Below are 27,110 nucleotides of genomic sequence, written 5' to 3'. Positions count from 1 at the left end.
TATTCTGAAGGTCTGGTGGGACTTACCATTCACCAAAAAAAAAAATAAAAAATTATTAATTAAGTGATGAGTGGAAAAGCATTTCAGTTTTCTAAAGACACAGAGTAAGTGGATAGGCTGCCGATACTACATAATCATGAGAGCTGTCTATTATAAAAGACTAAGGAGTCTATTTCTCTAGACAAATACAAGACAAAAATGTGGGATCTGTGGGACTATATTCAAGAATTTCTTAAGAACAAGTTTTCTGGGTTTGTTAAAGGTTTACCCTAAATTTGGACTACAGGAGAATTTATAATATAAAATATAAAATAAGCTGTTAGTCATTCCTATGTTCATATTCATGCACATTTGTAAAACAAATACTTGGAGCAATTTTGAGTAGCTGTATTATGGTTTGGAAAACTAGAAATTAATGTAGGTAATTACTGAATCTGATTTCTGTAATATGTAAAGGCAAATGTGTTATGAACATGCTGTCTGCAATGGAAGTATTTATGAAACTGACCAAATAAGGATGTTTCTTCAGGGTTGTGACACCACAAGGGAGTTCCGTAAAAATTTGATAGCTTATTGGAAATAAGGATTTACCACTGGCTTACATTTTATTGCACGCTTTCCGGGAACGTGTATGGAATTCCAGATGCATATGTAGAAGGTGTGAGATGTTTTGGAAACTATACTGATTTACATGAACTTCAGTGCAATGTTTGATATTTGAAAAAATACATTTTCAAGACTACATTAAGTATTTAATGAAACAGGCAACAACTGAAAAGAAGAACTGAAATTTATTAGCTCTGCAGTATTTCTGCCTGATTCTTCTGTGTTTTACTTTAAGAAACTGATTAGCTAATAAGTTACTTTTATTTCTTCCCCCCCCGCAAAAAAAAAAAAAAAAGCTTAGCCAGAAATGCTTTATAGAAATAAAAACCAAGTTGTCTGACTGTAGTCTCAATAATGATAATTTTTTTCCTCCTTAGTGTTTGGGCCACAACCCTTATTCCCACATATGTCTTTGACCTATTATCAGATTCCATCTCTGTGTGCTTCTCCACTCCTATAATTGAACAACCTATTTACAATCCTGACCTTTATCCCACTTCTTGGATACAACTGTTACTTGAATTTCTTATCTTATAATTAGAAAGCATATACCTATATTAAAACAACAACAGCAAAATAGATGACTCAATTTACTTGTTGGCTGATGCATTCTGGCTGGGTTGCTCTAGAACCAAAGTACTGGTTGTCCCTGCTTTGTACTTTGTGTAAAGCTGATGGGAAGCTTTTAGGTGAGTTATTCAAAACTTTCTCTTCTCAGATCTGTCTTTGAGTTTCTTTTAAATTTGCTCTACTTCAGCTAGTTATAAGGAAATTTCTTATTCCATTTGTCTGGTAAGTATGAATTTCAGAGAAAAAAAAGAGAATGTGGGCTAGTTTTTTATGATTTTATTGCAGGATAAGTGGAAAGAAAAAAAACGCATCAAAACCAAAACTCAGCATCAGGATCATAAGAGACTGGCAGTGATGCAGTGCCATTTCAATGAACACTCAACTCAACTGTCCAGTTGATTTTTTAGACCCTGAAGCCCAGGTAAAACTGCAAGTCAGTGCTTTTCGGCACAACACTGTGAATCAAACAGAACAGAACAGACTATTTCAGTTGGAAGAGACATACAATGATCATCTAGCCCTGACCAATTCAGGGCTGACCAACAGTTAAAACATGTTATTAAGGGCATTGTCCAAATGCCTCTTAAACACTGACAGGCTTGGGGCACTGACCTCCTCTCTAGGAAGCCTGTTCCAGGGTTTGACCACCCTCTCAGTAAAGAAATGCTTCCTAGTGTCCAGCCTAAACCTCGCCTGGCGCAGGTCTGAACCATTCCCATGTGTCCCATCCCTGGACCCCAGGGAGAAGAGCTCAGCACCTCCCTCCCCACGTCCCCTCCTCGGGAAGCTGCAGAGAGCAATGAGGTCGCCCCTCAGCCTCCTTTTCTCCGAACTAGACAAACCCAAAGTCCTCAGCCGCTCCTCACAGGACGTGGCTTCCAGCCCTGTTGCCTTCCTCCAGATGCATTCAAGGACCTGAACATCCTTTCTAAATCATGGGACCCAGAACTGCACACAGTACTCAGGGTGAGACCACACCAACGCTGAATACAGCAGGATAATCCCCTCTTTTGACCGGCTGGTCATGCTCTGTTTGATGCCCCCCAGGATGGGGTTTGCCCTCTTGGCTGCCATGGCACGCTGCTGAACACCTCCAAGGATTAAATTGGTTCTTTCTTAATCCTCTAAAAATTGTGATAGACTTTCTTAGCTTTAAGACAGTGTGGAGATAATCACTTTCAAGGTCCTTTTTCCAAAAGCATATATTAATGAGGGTATTTTTTACAAATGACAAAAAAAAAAAAAAGGAAGGAAAATGATGAATATAATAAATGTCTGGATGTTTTGAGAAATTGAAAAATTAGAATAAACAACATGTTTTTATAACTAATCTTATTTTAAAGTTGGATGATGTGACTGAAAGATCAAAGCTCAAATACTAGGTTTCCCTCTCCTACAGAAAGTTTGGCGTTAAGGATTGAAACCAAACCCATCTGTAGTTCTTAACAAAACTAGGCATTAAAAAAGTAGTAAATAAGGGCTAGATAATCTCAGAGAGGCTTTTAAAAAAATTTTTACTTCCTTAAATGCAATCTTTATGAATAACTTGTAATTGAAATCTCATAAAGCTTCAGGATGTAATCCAGTCTGAAAGACTAACTGAAAAAATTCTGAGACATTATCAGCCTGATGGAAGATAAACATAACAAGTTCCATTTTTTACTGAAATAATTCTTGCAGCTAGGCTAAGGTAAACAATAAGGACATGGTAAAATAGCATCTTTTGGTTATTGACTGAGTCTTGATCCTCATGCTACCTTTCACGTACTACAGCCATATCTAGGCAACATATGCCAAGTGTTAAACACCTACGGAAAATTGGCTTTCAAGTCATTTTTACACCCTAGAACATTAGAATTAGTGAGTATTTGTGTGATTTATGTATAAAATTAAGAAAAGCCTTTTCCTTCAGAATTCACAGGAGATCAGTAAGGTGTTTCTACTATCTTTGAATTTGAAGCCAGAACAAACTGGTTTGGGCTTTGCATGGACACAGTTTAACATCGAGTTCAAGTGGACCTTGTTTTTGTCATGTCTGTCATTCTCTGGTTCTTTATTGCTTCCAAGGAAAGAGCCGTTCTCCCCTAGGGAATCTTTGGGTGCTAGCATTTCACAGGCACTCCTGTTTGTTCTCTTGGACTCTCCAAATGAGGCCTGTGGCCAGTTTATACTGTTGGGAAAACCCTTCACTATCTGAACATTGCAAATGTTTGATATTCTTCTGCTACTGCCTCAGTTTCCCTCAGCTCTGCATTGGTATATTTTTATGTGTTAAAATACATGTGAGTGGAACATCTTTCCCATTAGGTGATGCTGAGAGAGATGGGACTGTTCTGCATGGAGAAGAGAAGGCTCAGGGGATCTCATGAATGTCTATAAATACCTGAAGGAGTGACTGAAGAAGAGGGAGCCAGACTCTTCTCAGTGGTGCCCACTGACAGAACAAGAGGCAATGGGCACAAACTGGCACACAGGAGGTTCCATATGAACATAGCAAATAACTTATTCCCCATGAGGGCAGTCAAACAGGTTGTCCAGGGAGCTTGTGAAGTCTCCATCCGTGGAGTTATTCAAAACTCAACTGACCGGGGCCCTGAGCAACCGGCTCTAGCTCAGGGCTTGGACTAGATCTGTCAATCTGTGATTCTGTTGTGGAGAAATTTTGAGGGCTACCTTTTAACAATAAAGACTCTCTGGTTCCTAAATGAAATCACATTACTAAATTTTCATTACAGCTACGTGGTAAAGCTTGTTCTCCCATGTTAGGTTGAGGTTAGGGCTGATAGAAAGAAAGAAGGAGGCTAAGGATGCAATTGGAGTAGAACTAAAAAGAGGCTGCCAAAAGAAAATGTGGGATTTGGGGGAACTTTGCTGTAAGAAGTTTTAAAATAAGTAAGGGGGGCAGGGGACCTTGTGTAAGGCTCAGGCTTCATTTAAGGCTAGAGTTAGGTTGAGGGAAAAAGGAAAACCAGAGCTGTGGATGGAGTGGGGCTGGAAAGGTGCTGTCAAAGGAAAGAATAGATGGAAAGAGAATTTTGCTGTCAGCAAAATTTCATTTGGGCAATGGCTGCAAGGTCTTGCATAAGGCTTGACCTTCAGTTATGTTTTGAATTACATTCGTGATTTCTCATATATATTCTATAATTTCTTTCTAAAGAAGAGTTGTTTAAATAGTCCTGCAAATGCCTAAAATTCCTGTTGCTTCAAATAGGTTAGTGGCTAGTATTCAAATGAAAATACAATGCCAGTCTTTTTTTTCCTAAATAAACACTGAGATACATTCTAATTTCTCATGTTTCAAAATATAAGTCCAAAACATAATTCTTTACCCAATACGGGTTTTTCATGGGGGCTTGTACTATTTCCTAAAAGGTAGTATAGCTTTTAGTGAAGTAAAAATCCCATGACTTGCTTTCTTGGTAGGGATCTCTGAAGTGCCAAATGGAGTGAGTATGCCAGACTTGCGGTCAAATTTTCACTAGCTGTTTTTGTACTATTGTATCATCTCAAGCATGTTAGCTTGAAACTGTTACTGAAAGTAAGTGCTGTGAATACTAGTTTTTTAAACTAAATTCAGATATTGTTACACTATCTGAATAAAGGCTAAGCAAATTACACAAAGACTCAACAGGGATCAGAGGGACAATGACAAACAGATTACTATGGGATGTTTAGGAGACAGTTTGAAGGCAGGGAAAAGGAGGGATCAGGCAAGACTGGGATGGGACAAGTGTGGGAAAATGGAAAGATAATAGAAGTGCATGGCCACATGTAAGCAGGTGCTGGCTGGTCAGTACATGTGTCTGAGTCCTGGGCTTCATCACCACAATATGTTCTATATTCTTATTAAATCCTATTTTTAAGTCTCTTGTGTATGTGTGTGTATCTCAGGACCTGTGCTCAGCCTTCCTACTGCCTGGCCCTGGGGACGGGGAACTGCAACAGCCTCACATCCACAGGGTTGGGACAGAAGAAACCCCACAGGTCCTGTAGTCAACCAAATTCACCTACCTTAGGTAGGTTAAATTATATGATGTTCCCCACATACCATCTGTTATAGGTAAATAACATAGTGTGCTCATTTTTTTTTCAGTCTTGATCACCATTCACTTGATGTTGCTAACTTTAATCTTAGTATTTTCAACGGAGTTTCTGAATTACAAGGGAAAATCACCAAAGGCATGCATTTCCATCTTAATGATGATTTTCACGTAACTTACAATCACTGTTAACTCCAGCATGTGTGTAGCAAATATTTCACTCCATTGTGTTTTGATTTGTCTCTTTTAATGGATGTGCCATTCAGGGATATTCTGTTCCCTATGGTAATAATATGCAGATCTGGCCTTAAAGCAGATTTGGGGGTATGACAGAATCGAAACAGAAACACAGATCTGTGACACAGTTTCTGTTCTAGAAATTACTATTAAATAAACATTGAGATTAAGAAAATAAAAATAAAATCCCAGACAGGAGTTAGTTTATACTTCAGTGAAATTTGAGATTGCTGCCTTCTTAAGTATTATGATGTAGAAGAAATAGTAATTAGGCTAGGATTATTTGCAGATATATTTCTAAAGCTAAGAAAAATACACAAAAGAAATGGGTTAACTTTATATTCTCTGAATTCTCTCTTTCATTATCATGCCTGACTTCTTCACCTACCCCCAGGTGGAATTCCATAAATGTCTTGCTTCATATGTGAGCACTGGGACTGTAGAACAGTGTAAATCAATGGCTGATACTTGTGAGATTCATCTGGATTTAGTTACGTAGACCTCTTCCTTTTCATAAACGTGATGCACAGTTATTTGTAACAAAAACTGTCTTCTTAAAATAAAAGTAACTTCTGTACAGCAGTAGGAACAATATTTTTCAGAGGAAGAATTTTTGTAGGAGTAGTTACGTGTACTGAGCATCGGCCTCAAAATCCAGAATTTCATGTCTCACTTGAATCAGGTCATGCTTTGGCCATTTCATCCAAGTAACTTTGGTATTGTCTGGCAAAGTATGTAAATCTGGCCAGATGTTTTTTGTTTGTTTTTGTGCCTTAACTATTCCTCATTAGAGTTAACATGATCATCATTTGGTATGATTTAATGGCTCTTGTCAGCAGATGGGTATTTATATTAAACCATCTTTCCCCTGCCCCCTGCTTTATTTCTTTCTCATCCATTACAGATTAATTCCACTGAGTCAAAGCACTACAACTATCCAGAATATGTGTCTGCAAAGAACTAGTAAGTTATTATGATTTAATCCCAAATATATCACAAACATATATGAGAACATAGAAGTCTGGCATCTTGGCTTTGTATAAATGGGCATAACTCTCTTGAAATCCATGACGTTATGGTTATTTATACCTGCTGCAGATCTGTTATACATAGTCAAACTGTAATCAAACTTATCCTTATATATATTCATTGCTACTTGCATTAGTTTTTTCTTTGGATTTTCCTAAACATAATGGAAAAAAGAATTAGAGTTTGATGATGTAAAAAAGCCAGCCCACAGTTCCTGGCCACAAACTCTTGCCAGTGATTAAATCAGCCTAGATCTGCACTGAAGCAGTCAATCCGCATCCTTGCTGTGCTTTGTCAATACTCTGTTCTCACTGGGCAGAATGTTTGCCAAAGTAGTCAAATACTGATCAGGAACATGTTTGTTAATTAGAAAGAAAGAACAAATTGGAATTTGCTTCATGACATGGGGGGTGTGTGTGTGTGTGTGTATAAAATATATATATAAAAGTTTTTCCATATTTTAATGTATTTTCCATTTCAAATGAAACCTAACAACAGAATCTTGTCAAGAATCTTCAAAGTATGAAATGGGGGTCAGAATAAGTGAGTCTTCTAAGAAGTGCCACTACATGGATGAGTTTCTTAGACTGGCAGTATAACATAGGTGCCTACCATAATATTGATATGTCAAGAAGGAAGAGACACTTGATTACCCCAAACTTAAAGAGAAGAGGCAAAATGACATTTTTTAAATTTAGTTTCTCCAGAACTGAAGAATATTATTCCTACAGTGAACTGAAGGCCTTTCTCATATGCCCCTATTCAAAGCTACAATAATTTTTTAGGAGCATCTATAGGTGTGTAAATGCCCATGGAGTAGATGAGTCAGGGGAATTGTATTGTGGAGTAACTTTCTGAAAGACCTTGATTGTCCTCCACAGGATAGGTATCTGCTAGCAATAGCTACGGGTAAATTCCACTTAGGCAATTCAGAATTTAAACTCTTTTTGTAACTTAGACTAAAGCAATATACAATCTCACAAATATCTACTAGCCGCTGACATTCTCAAAGCAAAGAAACTTCCATTGAAGTTTAGGATAACACTTTGTACAAAGGGAACATTTAAATAAAAATTAGAAAGTCTCTTTCAGAACTGTTAAAAGATGTGTTCTTATTTTCTTAGCTTTCAATTTTATTCCCACAGTGAATGTATCTCCCACTTGGCGCTGAAGAAGCTTTGCATAAAGAAAAGATATTTGATCTTTTTACTTAGCCTGTATTCAGTCCCAAAAGAATCCATTTAGCTGACTTGCTGGGGCTGAATGGAGGCTGGGGTCTTCAATGCACACAGAGATCCATACAGGTCCAAACTGTCTATCCTAATTTCATGCTCAGTACCTTCTTGTTCTCAGTAGGAGACTAATTAATTTCTAAGAGACCATATGCCTTTACAATAATGTTATAAAATGTTTAGTTTAGGCATCCACATTCAGTTTTCTCATTCTGCTTTAATTCTGCTTGTTTTGAGGGTCCAGAGGGCAAACAGAGAAGATAGTGATATCAGGAGAAGTAATACACATAATATTACGCTTGGGATAGACTGGCGATAATGTAGAATCGTAGAATAATTTAGGTTGGAAAAGACTCTTAATATCATCGAGTCCAACCGTTAACCTAGCACTGCCAAGTCCACCGCTAAACCATGCCCCTAAGGGCCACATCTACATGTCTTTTAAATACCTCCAGGGATGGTGACTCCACCACTTCCCTGGGCAGCCTGTTCCAATGCTTGATAACCCTTTCAGTGAAGAAATTTTTCCTAGTATCTAATCTAAACCTCTCCTGGTGCCACTTGAGGCTGTTTCATCTCATCCTATCACTTGTTACTTGGGAAAAGAGACCAGCACCCACCTCACTACACCCTCCTTTCAGGTAGTTAGAGAGAGCGATCAGGTCTCCCCTCAGCCTCCTTTTCTCCAGGCTGAACAACCCCAGGTCCCTCAGCTGCTCCTCATCAGACTTGTGCTCCAGGGCCCTCACCAGCTCCGTTGCCCTTCTCTGGACACACTCCAGCACCTCAATGTCCTTCTTGTAGTGAGGGGCCCAAAACTGAACACAGGACTCGAGGTGCGGCCTCACCAGTGCCCAGTACAGGGGAACAACCACCTCCCTGCTCCTGCTGGCCACGCTAGTTCTGATACAGGCCAGGATGCTGTTGGCCTTCTTGGCCACCTGGGCACACTGCTGGCTCATATTCAGCCGGCTGTTGACCAACACCCCCAGGTCCTTTTCCACCAGGCAGCTTTCCAGCCACTCTTCCCCAAGCCTGTAGCATTTCATGGGGTTGTTGTGACCCAAGTGCAGGACCTGGCACTTAAGTGTAGCTGCAGTCTCTTCTGAAACTCTTCTTAAGAAAGATTTCAAGACAAGCTTTTCCTCAGCACAGTATCTACTCTGTGTAGTAACATAAATTTTTGCACAGCTCCGCTTCCCTCTGATCTATGCAAATGCTCTTGGGCTGGATCATGGGCTCTGAAAGAAGTCTGTATTATCTGCTACCTATTACATGTGTTTTAGTGCCATTTCACATTATACCAGCTGAGACTCTGGCTAACATAGGAAGAACATTTACTGAAACAACATGAATCTGTACTAATTTTCTGTTTTATCTCACTTCCCCTGGACCTCTAAGTTAAAAACTGCTAATAGCTTTCTTTTTAATGAGAGTTTGCTAGGGAAAAAGCTATTTTACATCTGGATCTAGAGTTGTCATGGTTACACAGTTGGCAGATGGTATCTGTTTTTTATCTGTTTAGGTTTTTTTTTCTTGAACACATTTCCAAAATTTAGAAAAGAAATCATTAATTTACATGATTTGATGAAGAGAGCTTAGGGAAAAACAGAAAGGACTTTTTCAAATGATAAATATCATTTGAGGTTTGTTTTGCATCTTCTGTAATTGCCATTTAACATTATAAGTAATTAGGCCACGTTTTAGCAAAATCACATTATTTAAATTTATTTTCTCCAGAGCTGAAGGATTTTATCCTCACAGTGAGCTGAAGGACTTAGTTGGGAACACTCAGTAGCAACTGTTCCTATTAATACTTGCAGGGATGAGTGTAGTGAATGCAGATGCCACATGTTCTTCAAGAGGCAACCTTAAAATCATATTTGCTTTTCAGAGCATTTTAATCTTGTAGAAGCAAGACAGTTGCTATAAACTGATGTAAGAAATATTCACCGTGGAGGTATTTCTGGAAGTACTTAACAACTACACAAGTTTAAACTAGTAATGTTCACAGATGTAAAACTGATATTGAATACTGATCATGGTAGCGACCTTCTAACTTACTACATTGCTCAGGAAAAACACTGCTTATAGCTGTATTTCTTATTTATTTGCTTTCTGAACTGCACATTTATGCACTCCAGTGAACATCATTGCAAGCTTCCTTTGAAGAGTGAAGAACCTGGTCATTCTGTGTGTGTTATGAAACTTGGATGAGTCAGTGATCCTTAGGAATCCTGGGCTGCCTGGTTCAGATTACCGGGTTGCCAAGTATTCTTGCTATTACCCCGGAAAAAAGCAGAATGTAAAAAAATCAGACCACCATTAACCACCACTGTTATGGCAGAGAGACATATCTTCAGGTGAAAAAAAAGGGAAGACAGCTTTTTTGCTCTTCATGGTCATTGTTTGCAAATGGGTTTCCACACCAAGCTGAGGACATAGTTTCTCTTTCTTCTTGCTGTTGTTTTTATTTGCAGATCTTTTAATTTGGGGACCTGAGACAATGCAAAATGATGAATCTCAGTGAGCGTGGACTACATAACTGGGCAAAATGGTTGTCATGGTTTAACCCCAGCCAGTAGCTAAGCACCACGCAGCTGCTCACTCATTTCCCCCCCACCCAGTGGGATGGGGGAGAGAATCAGAAAAAAAGTAAAACTTGTGGGTTGAGATGAGAACAGTTCAATAACACAGAAAGGAAGAAACTAATAATGATAATAATAACAATAATAAAATGGCAATAATAATGATAAAAGGACTACCATATACAAAATGAGTAATGCAATTACTCACCACTCGCCAACCGATGCCCAGTTAGTTCCCAAGCAATGGTCCTCTCTCCAACCCCACTCCCCCCCAGTTTATATACTGGACATGACATCACATGGTGTGGAATACCCTGTTGGCCAGTTTGGGTCAGCTGTCCTGGCTGTGTCCCCTCCCAACTCCTTGTGCCCCTCCAGCCTTCTTGCTGGCTGGGCACGAGAAGCTGAAAAATCCTTGACTTAGTCTAAACGCTACTTAGCAACAACTGAAAATGTCAGTGTGTTATCAACATTCTTCTCCTGAACCCAAAACATAGCACTATACCAGCTACTAGAAAGAAAATTAACTCTGTCCCAGCTGAAACCAGGACAATGGTGCAGGACCACACTGACATGGCCAGAGGAAAAAACGTCTCTCTATTTCACATGGTCTAATGTGAATCATTTAGACTGTCTTAAAGATCAAATCTAGTTATTGGTACCCTCCCGACTTTTTCACAAGCAAGCATTTGCTCCTACTAACTGCTTTTAGAAAAGGCACAGTCTGAATCAATAGTCTACATGTGTAAACAGATTTGGTTGGGAGAGAGTGCTGATCTTAATTTTGTAGGAAGAAGCCACAATTCGGTCCTATGACAAAGTAGCACATATTGCCCTAGCATGTTATGACAGGGGTGGTGAAAACCTCGCTAACTTCCTTTAAAATCCCATACTTAGGTGGCACCACAATTTTAATATTGGATTTCTTGAACTTGTTTTAGCAGAAGGACATACTTCTGAGAGCTCTCACAGCTAAGTGGTATGCACTCCCAAACTTTTTCTTATGCATGGTCACTAAAATTTCTGTATGTTTTTGCATACATTTGCTGTTCTGTGCTGTCTATTTCTACCCAGAAACTTTGGAAACTTTTGACCTCAGAATCTGTGGCATAATTGTAAAAAAGAATTGTTCAAATCCCTCATCTAACAAGGGCAGAAGTTCTAAAGAGAAAGAACACATACACAAATTATAAGAAAAATAAATTCACAATAAATGTTTTTGCCACATTTACATACAAAATTCCTTAAGGGTTCATTGCCATGGTACAATGTAGAAAAAATATCCTACGGAGAAATGTGAACGCCTTGACATGAGGTTTTTGTATTGTAATTAGCCTAAGAATATTTTAATTGTTAAATAATTTAAAAAGTTGTATATAATCTATGTTTAATATATACATCAACATTTTGTACATGTATGTATTTATCAATCAAAGCCAAACGCTGGGAAAATTAGACACATGCATACATTTTCCAGATATTTATATTAGTTATAAGTCAAGACTGAAATAACTTCTCCTCCTTGAATTGTCATGTGGCGTGTTTAGAATGTAAATTAAAACCAGCCAATTGTGTCTTTCCCTTAGGTTCACAAGAAGGTTAGAAAAGAAACTGTGTCTAAACAGACACGGAGTAAGACTGTTAAACCAGATGGCTCTGTTAGTGACCACGGAAAAAATTTGTTACTGGCAAGACATTAATGTGCAGACTTTTGCAGCACTTGAGCAAAATTGTCCGTTACATTATTCCAAGGCAGGTCTTTTCTGAATTACATTTTACGTGTATTTTTAGTTGGAAATGGCAAGGGGTTGCCTATGTTTATTTGGAGGTAGGAACCTCCAGATACTTTCTCCATGTACTTGGAGGAAGCAAATCACTTTGCTTCCATTAGCACTGTCTGGTAGAGAGTATGGTCTGCCTCCTCCAGATTTGCCTCTTAGATTCAGGCAGATACTGGTCACTTTGGCCATTGGCTAGTGCTCAGATTAATAGGGGTTTGATACGATGAAGACCAATGTTGGTCTTGGTGGAACAGAGCAAGGAGTCATGGGGAGTGCCTTGTCTTACTGCAAGGGGTCTATGGGAAAGTGGAAAGAGAGAAAATATAAAAAAATATCCATCTCTTTCTAGTACCTGTTTTATTCTGCTATTCTAAGGCATCTTTTATTCTGTTCTATTAATTTAATTTCATTTTGCATGTTTACAGACTTTATCAGGAAATGCTTTGAAAAGGCACCCGAAGTCCTGAAGAACAGAACCAGTTTATATCCTGGGCTCCTGGGATGAATTAGAAGCCGGGGTGGTGGAGCAGTTCCTTGTCATATTAGGGCTCAGCAAAAATTCAGAAAACCCTAGGGAGAATGAAAGAAATAAAATCATCGGAATAGTGTTGAGAATAACAGAGCGGGGGGGGGGGGAACCAGCCAAAACCCAAACCAAACCAAAAAAAGGAAATGCTTTTGAGGGCCTTTGACAGGCATGAAATTGGTAAGTGGAAACTGCTTCCTTCTCTGAAAGCCTGTAAATGAGAGTAAGGTACTTCAGAGGGACTTTTTCTTTGCTTAGTAACTGTGACACAATGTTTCCTTGTGAATATGAAAAGCAAAATTAAGATTAATGGAGAAATGTAAAAGTTGTTCCCAGCATGGTTAGAATGCAAGCCTCAGGGACTGCTTCTCTCTGCAGGGATGGCAGACGCTCTTGAATGACTCTCTTTGAAAGAAATGCTTCACCTTCTCCCACTGCACATATGTAATGGGAGAAACTACTAGGGAAGAATTTCATTCATTCACCCATCCATTTATCTATGTGTCTATCTGTCAATCTGTCTATCTGTACATACCATGTATATACCAAGTGTGTACAGAATTATGTACTAATCAATCTATCTATAGTCAGTCTGCACACACAGGATATATACATATACCCATAAACATGTATACACACACAAGTAATTATATAGATCATTTGCTGTATCCAGTGCCTTGAATTTGCAAACACTTTCAATCATTTTATTAAAATTTCATTTAAAATGCTTTAAAAATTATACACAGATGATGGATCAACACTAGCAAACTGAAATTTAACTATCCGTGAGTGAACTATCATCTAGCAGTTTCAGAGAAATGAAATTAAAAACTCTTTACTACAGAGATTTATACATAATTTCAGATATCTATTTTACCAGAGTATTAAAACCAGATTGTAAAGCTGTTTAAATAACTATTTCTTACTTGTGAGAATATGGGACCCATGCTAATTTCCTTGTACAGAGACTGAGATGAAAGTTCTAAACTATATGTGCATGTGTAAGAGAGAGTACATAGTGTAGGTGGCAACCATTAAAGCTGGGTTAGAAATATTATATTACCTTATTATAATACAGTTTAGAATTCAAAATAAGATGTAGTGTGGAAATCCCTGTGAAAGTTTTCACTTAAGTCATCAACTGTCATAAAAAAAAAAATAAAATCTGCAGTTGTTTCTTTTTCTCTTTCTTTCCGTTCTCCTTTACACATGCAAGACCCAAGCATCTTGAGTCTCTTACTGCATTTATCTCAATGTCCTACCCAACCACAGAGACAGGCTAGAGAAAGCTCTCAGGAAGGTAAGGCAGGTAAAAAGAAGATGAAGGTGAATAGCTGGTAAAGAATAGGGACTGTTTAATATTACATTTTAAGCTTCTTGTATCTCCATTAAGAAATTACCTTGCAAAATTCAAAGAAAAAACAAACTTTCTCATAACTTATGCAGCAACATCTTAATTTTCTGGTTTCTGGGCTGCAAGTAAGGCTTGGACATTTGAAAGCCTTACCCTATCATCAGGTCCACAAGAATGAACTCCTACACTTACACTTTAACATTGATGGTACATTGCGTGGGTCAAGTTTGTTGCAGGACCAGGGCCCGGTCATCAATATATGAGACTTTCTTTGCTAATATTTTTGTTATTCTTGATATGTGAGCATATTTTAGACAGTGCAATGTGTTCACAGTTCTTAAACCTCTATCCTTCAGCTTAAAATGACAGGACCACTAACAAAACTGTTGTCCTTATTCTTTCTCAAAATCACTACTTGATTAGAAATTCTATTTGGGACAAAATTCTTCCATGAGACATGCTATGTGGATCTAAATGCTGAGGAAAAATAGCTTCTCATCTCGATTTTAGTGCAGGGTTCACCATTCTCAGAGAAGTTATTAGTCGCTGTATTTGCATCAAAACTACCGCACATAAAGCTCAGAATGTGCAGTGGTTGGTGAAACCACGCATCACATTTTAAAACTCATCTGTACAAAATCCATCTAAGGCAAGCACTTTGTCAGATGCCAGAGCATTTTTTTAATTATATTTTTCCAATTTATGAAAAAAATTATCTACTGTCATCTAAAAAATGCTGTTTAACTGTTATCTGAGAAAACCATGATCCAAAATAAGAAGAAAGAATAGCCATTGGCCTGAAATAATGTTCACCAACTTGATCTTATAAACCACATAATAAATAAAATATATGTTTTACTGTCCTTGAAGAATCCAACCTTCATTGCCAAAAATATCATATCAATTCTGAGTTTTTCTGTCCTTTACTGGTCTTGCATCACAAAACCAAACTGAGCAAACTGATCTCCAGAGCTCAGAGAACTATTAGCAGGTGCTTTTTTTTCTTAAATTAAATGATTTCAGTTTGATTGCTTTTGATCACTGCCACTGAGTGATATTACACAGGGGCAGATATTGCAAAAACAAGGCAAGCCCTGGGGTATCAGATTCTGCTTTCTCTCCCTCTGCTCTTGTGAGGATTTACCCATTTAGAAATATGAGATATTCATAAGCAACACTAGCAACCCAAGTTATGGAGAATTTAATTTCTTGCTATAAAATTAGTCTCAAGAATGCATAAGAAATTCATTAACTGAAAATTACCTATTCACTGCATTTCATTTTAAATTTCATAGAGGTCTCTGTGTTAGGGATTTGATCTGCCTTTGTTATCAATGGAAAATGCAGTGTTCTTCCAGAAGGTAATTCTTGGCTCCAAAGTGAAATAGGATTTTGAAGAAATTTTTTAAAAAGTAGAGTCTATTAGCAAGTTTCTAATATTTTCATCCTAAACAATTCCTTTTTCCTGGTTTCCTTATCAGTGTAGGGTGTCCCTCTTTTATCCAAATTAAACCATATCAAACCTTATGTATTTCTTCAGTTTTGGCCTGGGTATGACTGTGATTAGGTCTGTAACACCCACAGAAAGAAAGAATGATCTTAATGTTCTTCAGGGTGCTGTTGTATCAAGTTCTACTGTGGATTATGATCCTTTCGATATACGATGCCAGCACTACGAGTTGATGAAGTTGCATTAACCGGTATGTGTGGACTGGGGAGTGCTGTGTCCTTCTACATCTGGTGCATATTAGATTAGATACACTATGTTTGGGGAATTTTATCTGAAATGGGTTTAAGAATGGGTCAACGTACTGTTAACATATACATCTCTCTGACATTTAAACAATTCCTTAATCTTTTAGGGTTTTTTTTTCCTTGATCTTTTTAGGTTTTTTTCTTCCCTATCTGTGATTGTTTCATCCATGTGATTAGATGATATTTGTTATCAAATGCAGATGATGCATGAGCTGAGGAAAGATACAAGTCAGATGCTAGGTAGGGCAAACACAGTTTCATGGTAAGAAAAAATTATTCCCGAGTAGTGGCACAGCTGGCTAGACTAGTTAGTAACAGAATGATTATTTTGAATTGCTCTTTACCTTTCTTGCCCCTATGATGCAAAAATGGTTTTCAGTTCTGCAGTTATAGCAATCACAGATAACTTCTTCAATAAATTGAGATCATCTTAGCAAGTTGAAAGACATCCTAAGCCCAGGAGGAATATGTATTTTATGGGAATGCAGAAAAGAGCTCTTACAATATTCTTAGTTTGTGTGCTTGGAGAGGGAATGATCTGGGAAGGGAGGCAAGTTGCTCCAAACCTAGAACAGTATCACAGAAATTAAAAGGAGACCTTCTGGGCTGCTGATGTGGAAAATGGGAGATTACTTTAGGGAGGATTTCCTTCTGACATGTGGGAGTGTAGGGCTGGAGAGGGTTCTCCTCAGCACAGCCCCAACCAACAGCCATGTCGGGCAATCCCATTCATACTTGTAACAAGCTCTACCTTTAGGCTGCTGACCTTTGTCATGCCTAGCCTTTTCCTAGTGGAAAACGTCTTCATGTAGATGAAGTGATCCTACACTCTTAAGACAGAACAAGTCCATGGTTCCATTTTCCATTCTGTTTGCTGCTCTCAGGACAGATGTTGAGAGGATCACAAAGCAGGATGTGCTTCCCTGTTATGACAGGTTGAGCTTATTAAAAGAATAAAGGGCAAGAAAGTGAAATATTTGAGTATATTCTTGATACAAGGGTCACTTGAGCTTGGAAATGAACACATGGTAGTCATACATGTAAGGTTAGTTTAGCTAAAACAATCCACTCGAAGAGCAGCTGGTTAGGACAGCCTTTCTGTGGAAATTACAAAGCCTAACACTACTTCACTAAAAAAGAACACAAACAAAAAACTCCCCCCAAAATCCTAAGGTAGCTGTTTAAGAAAAAGTTTACAGTTGGTCAAATTTGAGAGCCTCAAATTTGAGACCCTCTTAAAATATCAGCAAAACAATCTCAATTATTTCTGAAAAGTGAGTGCTAGACAAACAAATAGTGTTAAAGAAAAAGCAGCCTGTGACAGAACTACATTTCTGAGTGTTTCTCTGTTCTCTGTTACTATGAAAAAGAATTTCAGTTCTGCAAAATAAAAATGAATATATTTGTCCACAGAATATAGTGATATGTTCTTCAGTTCAGTAAAAGAGAGGACCAAACATACTCTAGAAGTTCATAAATGTGCATAATTTTAGTACATTAATTTTTGCATAAGCAATTGTAGTTGTTACAAAAGTAGACTGCACTAATGATGAAAATTGTTATAATGGGTTTGAAACAGTGATAGTTCACAACATAATCCCTGCTAAGAGCAAGCTATTTTGATATTGTGTTGGAAACTCTTGTGTTAAGAAGACCTAATAGCTTCTAATTAATAATGTGTATTACCAGCCTAAGTTTTATCATGGTATACAAGCTGCAGTCATAATCAGAGGGAATTCTGATGTCTAAAGTGATTGCAGCGGAATTACAGAGATATAAATTCTTAAAGTTATGTGGATGTTGTTTGCATCCCACAGAGTGTAAAATACAAACTCTAAGAAATGATTTTTTTTTTTAGGAATCAACAAATAAAGTCAGATTGATCAATAACAAAGTAAAAGTTGTTTGGTTTTTTTTTAATGTTATGGTAAATTAATTGTAAAGTACGTTCTTTGCTAAACTCAGAGAAGAGCAGAGGTGTCTCTAAAAAGGAAATAAGAAAAACAGGGATTCAGATTCACTTGAAGTGCTGCACAGAGGAACCTTTTTTATTCCACCTGTCAGAGCAACCCAAGGGAGTGGTTACTGAGGACGATTGTTTAAATGACTGGGATCTTCTATTGTCCAGCTTACAAATTTTGTTAAATAAATTCTTTACATAAATATTACCATACCATGACAAATTATTTCATGGTTGTCTTTTCCAACTAAAGGAAGTCTGGCCTTGACTTCCAACATGGTACAGGTGGGGGAAGGGATGACAGGATGCACTCATCCAAGTTTTTATTTTTCCATCTCCATCTGCACTGAGTGCTTTCTTACTTATACTTGGGCACCTGAACTAGAACTGATAATAGCATTTTCTCTTTTCATATCAGCTTGGGTGTTTTCCAGTTCTGAATGTTTAGATGATGGTAGGTGGTTAAACTGGGGATTTGAGTGCCTAACTATTGATCCCTTATGTGAATTTTTTATCTCTCTTAACAGCCAAAATCATATGTAACATGGTTCTAATCTGAAGACATGGATCATTAGGTATCAGAATTAAAAAAAAACAAAAAAACCCCAACAACAAAAAAGCCCCAAACACCAGACTTCATGTTTTCTTCTGCCGAGTCATTCTCTGAAAATTTGCAGGTTTTTATTTCATATTATCATGTCTTTATGCAACACTCACCAAACACTTACAATTATCTATAGCACAGCTTGGCCACAGATGGAATTGCTTCCAGTACAGCTCCTATCATACAGAACAGTCTATCTGTGCCTAAATTCTTTATTTTTTTCAGCTTGTATATCTCTTAGAAACAACAAAAAAATCCATTTCCTGATACTACCTAATTTCTCTCTTCCTCAATTCCTGTATTATTTATTATTCAGATCTGTTACTGTATTATTTAACAGTATGAAGTGCCCTTGAATACAATTTTAATGATAGGTGAACTACTAAATAAAGTTCTAATGTTTATCAGAATTAGTGTCTCCTATTTTTATGAACAATGGCTCTAAATGACTACTTTCTACATTAAAATATTAAAGCCATTAAAGCCACTTTATTTAATCTATGGGAATATTTTGCTTAATGCTTTTCAGTTCCTCATACTTTGTCCGTGTCACTGAATTGAGGTCAGGGAAAATACAAATCTTTCCTCACTCATAGGATATCTGTTCCTGATTTCATGCTGCCAATGGAATTTGCTCTTGGTCTCTCATGTTCCTAGTAGATACTACCATTTGTGTCTTTGAATTATTTCTTTAATTTTCTTTTTTTTTTTTTCTTTACTGACCAGCTTTTTTTTTTTTTTTCCATTTCTGGAAGGTTGTGCTTATATTAAAGAAAAGCAGTTTGGTCAGTAAATATATAAAATGTGCCACAATTATGGGCAGTATTAGAAAGAATAATGATGACATATTTGTATTAACAGGTACCTCTGTCAATAGACTCATAAGTTCTGAACAACAATAGCTAAGACACAGTTTAATTAAAAAAGACAATATATCCCAATAGATCAAAATATTTCAGTAATAAAAATGAAACTGCAACAAGCAAACACAGAAAGTCTCATAAATAAAACATTCCATTAACCACCCAGAGGTAGAACAGTGAGAATACTACTTCACGTTTGGACTGGAAAGCTCCCACAAAGATTCATGTGCAGAGAGCACTATTCTAGCACCTCTGCTGACATGGTTTCAGCTCTCAGGCTTCAGCTGGAGTTGCTCTTGTGGGCCTTAACATAGAGCAAAGGGGAACATATACATAAAATTTTAAGTTGCAACAATATTTGAAACTTCCTTTCTGGGCTGAACCTTAGTCTCATGCAGAGGAGATTGGAAGAGTTTATGACCCCAGAGTTTTTCTTTACAAAGGAAGGAGTATGAGGGCATTGGCACTTCTCAGAATAAATTGTTAAAGAAAGTGAGTTTAGAAGAAGTTGATAAAATGTATTATAGCAAATGTTCAGGTCTAGAGGGTACCTGTCTAAAAGTTTCATCAATGGCTATTAAAAATTTTAGTAGATAAACCAGTAGTTCAGGAAATCTCTAAACTACAGGTGGAAGCTGTCCTGAAAAAGTATGTACAGGGTGTAATTGTTGTCTATATATCCTGACCTAAACTCCTTCCCATGCTATCACTTAAGAGTTCCTCTGAAAGGACAGACAGACGTCTATATGGATCTGTGATCTTATCCAGTACACTTGTGCTTCAGCAATGTAATATTTTCATATCTTTACTTATCCTTCCATAACTGTATCTATAAATTACAAATTATCAGACTTTTTTTTTTTAATTAGGATGGCTGATTTGTAATATTCTTGAATCTCATGTACTTGATAATTAGGTCCTGAATTCATCAGTAGGTTATTAAATCAAGCTGCTTGAAATTTATGCGCTCTCTTCCTCTGTCTGCACTTCACCCTCTACATTTTCCATGCCTTGCTGCACAGTATCTTAGCTCAAACAAGAGACCTGGGAAGAGTGTCTTGCCCTACCTAGCCTTGTGTTTAGTCTGTCTGTTTAGATACTTTTTTCAAAGGCTGATGCAGTAGGTAAAAAGACCACAAAACCCAACAAAATCTCATTACGTATTCTAACTACTCAATAGACATTTACAATGCTAAGAACTTCTGAAACTAAAGAGGATGGCTTTCAAAATGTCATTTCCCACTGCATTATTAATATGTTATATGCGGTCTCCACAATGAGAAGAAAGTGAGCTTCTATGATGAATTAAATGAGGTATGTGTGGTACAGATGCAGTCTCATGCTCTTATCTGGTATGTGACATATTACATGAAGCATGAGATGGATAAATTGTGACTCATCACAGCCTAAGGCAGTATAAATACAAAAACTGTGCTTTCAATGGAATAACTTTTCAAAAGGTGTATGAAGGAGAGACAGGACGATTGTGTTTGAACACAGTGGCAGAGGAGATACAGACTGACAGAACTCAGAAAGGCAAAGCTAGATTCCTGAATTAGCCCACTCCCTCAATGTCAAAGGATGAACCTTATTCTTGGTAGTATTTGGGATCACATTTTAGTGGTAATTTACTTTTCAACTACTCACTTTCTTATTTTCCTATTACAAGAATTAAACCTTTCCTTTGCTGAAATAAAAAAAGAAAAAAAAAATATTTTCTTTAAGTATAATTGCTTCTTAAAGTGAACTCTGGTGATCATAAATCTGTAATGGATTTATTTCCTTGGATATAATATATTCAGAAAAGTAAGAAGGCTAACTTTCTGGATTCCTGTAACTTGGAATGCTTTTGCCTGTAAAAGAGATTAAGTTATTCTGAAGGGACTTATTGTCATATGGTAGGATGAGGGGTAAAGTATTTAATGAGTTAGCACCTCCCTGATGAAGGAATAAGCCCTGGGGTGACAACCCATAACTTGATGTAATTGCCTATTGTCACAGCCATCAACATGTTTTTGAAGAAATGTTTTTCTGTTCAGTACTGTTTATATTTTTTAGAGATATGCACAATACATCAAAGGGTTTAGGATCTCCAAGGCACTTACATGCAAGAGCACCTAACTGCTAAATCTCCAACAGGTTTGGTTGTGAGACAGATATGGAGTTACTCTGCTCAACCAAGACAGGAGCAGGTCTTGATAGACCCAGCCACAAAATTTCAGTTTCTTAAATATGTTGAGTTTTGACATGGTATTGTGAAATGCCTCCTTAGGCTTTTGTTACTAAATTAATCCTAAAACATATTTTGGATGCTTAAGTTTCCTGTCCACACACATTTTCACTTGGTCCATGGTGCCATAGGAGAAGCAGTGAGCATGATGCTTTTTTGATGTGCTTTTTGGTATAATGCCAAATTCTGGCTCTGCTTGGACCTCATCTTTGAGCTCTATGAGTGGTTTTGGAGTGGGGAATCTGTGGACCCGAAGGCATCATTTTGACCTCTTTACACACAAGCAAATATAGGCGAGTCCTTTGTTGGAAATCAGTCTGCAAATTATTAGCAGAACCAAGAATATAATTGATGAATCTTCATTCTTGAGTGTTAGCCTGTATCACACTGACATTTAAACATGATACAAGTCTGATGACATATCAAAACCATTTGGCATTAGCTGCTGAAATTTTTGAGTCAGCTGTAGATGTTTTAAAGAAGAAAATGACAGAGGAGTTTATTAAAAATTGAGATGGATTTGATAGATAAGGATTATTGTTTGGCCTTTTCATTATGTTCCTCAAAGTTTGCTTTGAAGCAACCGTTTCCTTTCTGTCTGCCAGACATATCCTATGAAATGAAAGTAAGTATGACAAGTGAGAAACATCACATAGTCCTGCCACAGGTCTTGGAGACTGTTACCCTGAAGTTTCTTTCTTTTAGTTCTTTCCTTTAACCTTCAAAGGTTTATATAGCAGTCCTAAACACTTTAGATGGAAATAGGATGGCTACTATACATTTAATGGTTGCCATTTCTTGTGGATCACCTCAGGGTTATCCAAGTCTTATGCTGCCTCAAGTCGTAAAATAAAGATTTCTCTTCTTTTACACATGGATCACAAATGTGACCACCAGAAAAACAGATACAATACCTTACATATGTATTGGATCTTTCACCCGAGATGCTGTTACACTCTGAAGTAATCTGGCAATGGCATACTTGGATCACTAACCCACCATTTTTCACAGTGTTGAAAAAGCTTATCTATTTTCTATTCCCTCATATATTTGTAATTTGTATAGGTAATTAGTTGAATCTGTTTCCAAGTCCCCCAGTTAATTCTTGTAAACGAACTCCTTTATTAGCAGCTGAATGTAATTTTGCACATTTTTTTCATGTAGCTGAATCATTTGCTTGTCAGCTGTCAAACACGGGTGGCAGGTCCAGAGAAACATCTTTTTTACCATGACAAGTTAGACTACCTGTGCAATGCCAGATGTGTACAGCACATAATATGCTTCCAGGTTAGTAGTGATTCAGGATGAAAGTGCTAGCTTATTGCAAATAGTTATTAAAAACAAAAAAAAAAATTTAAAAGTTTCCTAATTATGATATTTTACAAAGTGGTTATACATTACAATTACTTTTTCTTTTTGGAACCTCTGAAAAGGCAACTAGCATTTTCTAAGTGTCTCGGAGGTCAAAGGAGCTGTACAATTTTAGTATGAGCTGGAATCCATTGAATAATGTCTTGAGTTCACTAATGAAAGATTATGAACATTATTATTTCTAAGTGTAACCACATGTTTGAAATGGGTACTTAGTGTGTTTTTAATATGAAGATCTCCTTTAGTTTTGCAATATCTCAAGCATAAAAATATCTAGAGGCATCATTTGAAAGGGGATTGCTTCTGGTACTGAAGCAATGACACAACAGTAACTGTTCTCATTTTGCCAAAACCCCTCTCTGATTTCAAAGTCTCTGCCATTCCTGTGCATGGTGAAAATGTCAGTGGCATGGGCAAGTACATCAGGATTTTTCATTTCATGTTCATTTTTTTGTAAGGTGTTGCAGCATATGTCTATTCCCACCATACTGCTAAAACTGGTTAAAATATGGATAAAAATTAGGAAAAGACCATAATTCAAGTATCTGAATTAAAATATTTTCAAATTTTGGACTGATCCTCAAAGTAACTTTGCAGTCTATGAAATGAATAACACTTAAATATTGCTATTAAAATAGGATCAGAACCATACTGGCTTTTGATTTTTCTTGACTTCTCACTTATGTGATAAGAAGGAGGTCTGGCAGGTGAGTTCTTCTGTCTGGGTGCATTAAATGCCTTCCAAAAAAATTTACAAAATTTATTGTGTACACTTCCATTTTAAAGTCTATACTTTAAAAAATTTCAGAACTATTTCAATATGCAGTTGGACACTTTGTTACCTTCACAGAAATATTAAAACAATTTGTAAAGGAGACTTTCTGAATCCTTGTAAACCTAAGGCAGAGCACTGGGAAAATGTGAGAAAACATTATTGAATCTCATGCTGCCAGTAAAAGGTTTTCCTTCAAATATTATTATTTTGTTATGAACATTTCTACTAAGTTTCCATAGTACTGGATGCCCTATTCAACTTAGGTGCTTTGATTCACATCTGGTTGTAAGAGCATGCAATCACTTTCTGACCAAAATTGATTATGACTTGATCTAACCACTCATCCAAGAGGAAGAGAGCTAAGTAAGGCTAAGTCTACACAGACACCTGAATTCTCCCTTGAACTCTCTGAAGTCCCTTAATTTGACTTACATCCATGTACAAAGTCTCCAGCTCATGTAGAAATTGAATTCCATAGTTGAAAATCTGCCATATAGATGTACTAATTAGCCACAACCCTTGTCAAGAGCCAAAGTGCTCCCTTTTCATACTGTGTGCATGTGAAAGTCAGTATCGGAATCCAAACTTTTGGACAAAACTACATATTCTGCCAGCTCTTACTTTCCTCACCACCTTTGTAAAGCATCCAGGGAAAGGCTGCATACTTCAGAGTGTAGTCACAGGGTCTTTAGGCTGAGGAAGGAAGGTAGTACAGTTATTCTGCTGCTCTCACCACAGTTCCCTACTTACCTCCCACTATCCCCTCCCTTCTGTTGGTAGAAGCATTTGTAAAGCTACGTAGCAGACCACATTTGGGGAAATAACCTGAATTAAAACTATCTTGATGAATAAAAAATAAGAATTAAAAAAGCATTCAGAATGCTAGCTGATGTTTGTGCTAGCACACAGAGGCCAGGTGTGAGAATTACATAGGTTGTTTGACCTTAATGCTGACTTATGCCAATTTAAAGAGACGGGAAAGCCATGTTTTAAATGTAGTTTCTTTAAGTGGTAAGAAAATTAAAGGTGTCATTACACCACCTATTCATTTCCTGTTTAATAGATGAGATGACACTCCTGACTCAAGACCATGATGCATAACAACAAGGTCAGAAATTCGTGTAAGTACTATGAAACCACCTGCCATGTGGACAGGCCTAACATAAGAAAAAAACCTCAAACCACTTTACTTTTAACCTTAATTGATTCAAGCTGCAGCTCTGCATCATGAAGCAGCACAAATGAGCTGATGAACTACGGCAAGGGTAATAACCACTTATACTGAATCTGCTGCCCAGAGAGAGAGTGGGTGAAGCAGTCCGAGCCCTTGGACACAAAAAAAGAAAGATTTGTAAAAATTTGTAAAGATATTCTTCAGATCAGACTTTTCAGTTTCAAGCAAAATGTTAATTTCAAAATAATAGGCATTATTCATCTCCACTGGCAGCTGTATGTTTCTGTGAGTAACAGTCCAAATCTCAAGCTCCAGTGCCTTTAGGCTTTCTCCTCAGGTAGTGCAGCATATACATTGCCTTTCTCTTAGGGTTTTCACCTATTATCGATAAATACAAATATTAATATTTTATTATCGATAAATACAAATATCAGACAGCACAGCTCTGTTGTCATCTGCAAATAGAAATTACAGATCTTTTTGAAATAGGTTGAGTCAGGATGTCTGCGGCAGGTACACTGTGCTAATCTTTTTGTTCTGTGGCAAACCTTGTAGCTGGCTCTGAAGATATCTTAATGGGTCTGTAAGAAGGTGCATATGAACCTTGCTTGCCGAAGGAAAGCAGCTGTAATGTCACCAATATTTCCAAAGGCTATATTTGTGGGTCACTTCACTGAAGACCAATGTTAACATTTAAGATGTCCCCAGCAGCACTCCACAGCTGTGCTAATATCAAAGTTGGAAGGCTTGAATTAAGTTGTCATCACTACCACTTCTTCTGAGAGTTGGCTTAGCCAAGTACAGCATCCACGCTATTATACCTTCAGGAATATTTTACCACAGCCTAATGAAACACATCATTGCTCTAAGAATATATCATCTTTTCAGGGATGGAAGTTAGGTACAGAAGAGCCCGGCCACGTTATTACCAACATATGTATGTCAATGTAATGGTTTATTTGGATCCACCTTGAAAACATTATCCTGCACAAGAAAGTATATAGATGCTGAGGAAACAGTAGTGCTGGACTTACCTGGAGATGTTTGGTGGATCACATATTGCTGTATGACTTTAACAGCTTGATTCTGTTACTCAGATCCCTTTTAGGGCCTAACCCAAAGCCCACTGAAGCCTCTAGAAATAGGTGTTATTAATCAAAAGCATACTGTGGATCAAGTCGTTACTTGAAATTTGTGCAAGATTCAGGATTTTACTCATATGAAACACGTAGTTGATTGGCATGCATTTTTACCCTACTTTTCATATAACTTACACAGCAAGTAATGCAAAGCGTAGTAAAAAGCATACTACATTTCAGTTTTCAGATGGTCATGATGCTGTGGGTAAACATCACCCAGATAAATTACTGCTAAATTCTTCCTTCATAGCTCAGTTAAAAAAAAAATAGCGTCACTGGCAGGAGAGAACAGCAATTGTCAGTTATCTTTCTTGATTAATTTTGCCAGGTTGTATTATACTGTCCTCTTTATCTATTACTTACATACCATATATTGTCTGATATATTTAACTATACAGTCACAAATCACAACACATTTGTATAAACAAGACAGTATGAAAACACAAAAGAACTATTTAAAAGCAACCAACCTGGAGTCAGCACATGAAGGCTGCACACGTTATCTCTGAAACCTACCACTATAATATGTTGTAATAAAATAATTTCTCAACAACATGCAAAATAATCTGTCTTGGTCACAAAAAAAAAAAAGGTCAATAAAATAGAATTGCATACTGTTGTACCCCCTCTAATCTCAAAATAAGTCTCTTGGAGGTTCACAGAAGAGAAAAAATGTTATATAGGAGCAGACTAAGTAATTTGGCAGAACTTTCAAGCATCACCAATCGTATCTTAGTGAATGAATGAGAAACTTCCTGGTGTGTTACTGCATGACACATGGATAGTATAGTGCCTTATGGCTAGTCCAAAGGCACAGTAACAAATTTCAGGTATGCCACATGGACTTTGCTTCTTAGAAATTCTTGTTGGAGAAGGGTGAAATGCTTATAATTTTTCTGCAGAAATTACAGGCTTAAGGCAAATTTTTACCATATATTTCTTGATTGTTTCTACAATAACAAACATCTTTTGAAGACAATTTCAAAATAATTTATACTATTTTCTTCAATATCTTTTCAATTTAAAGTAACCTTTAACTGTAAATTTCCTTTCAGTTTTATATATATAAAAATGTTGTGGTTTTTTAGTCCTACTGTTTTCAAGTTAGTTTTTCTGCAATGAAAGTAAGACACCAGTTATGGATACAGGTGTAATTCATAGCACGTAGGTGATCTATAATTGGTAAAGCTCATTTGAAACTTAGTTTGTACGAGTGTGGACATGTATGTGCTCCATTTTGCATCCTTGAAATATAAGGGGGAGGTGAGTTGAAGGA

Source organism: Haliaeetus albicilla, chromosome 28, assembly GCF_947461875.1.
Source record: "Haliaeetus albicilla chromosome 28, bHalAlb1.1, whole genome shotgun sequence".
Lineage (NCBI taxonomy): Eukaryota > Metazoa > Chordata > Aves > Accipitriformes > Accipitridae > Haliaeetus > Haliaeetus albicilla.
The sequence above is the reverse complement of the archived record's forward strand: the minus strand, read 5'-3'. Positions refer to the sequence as shown.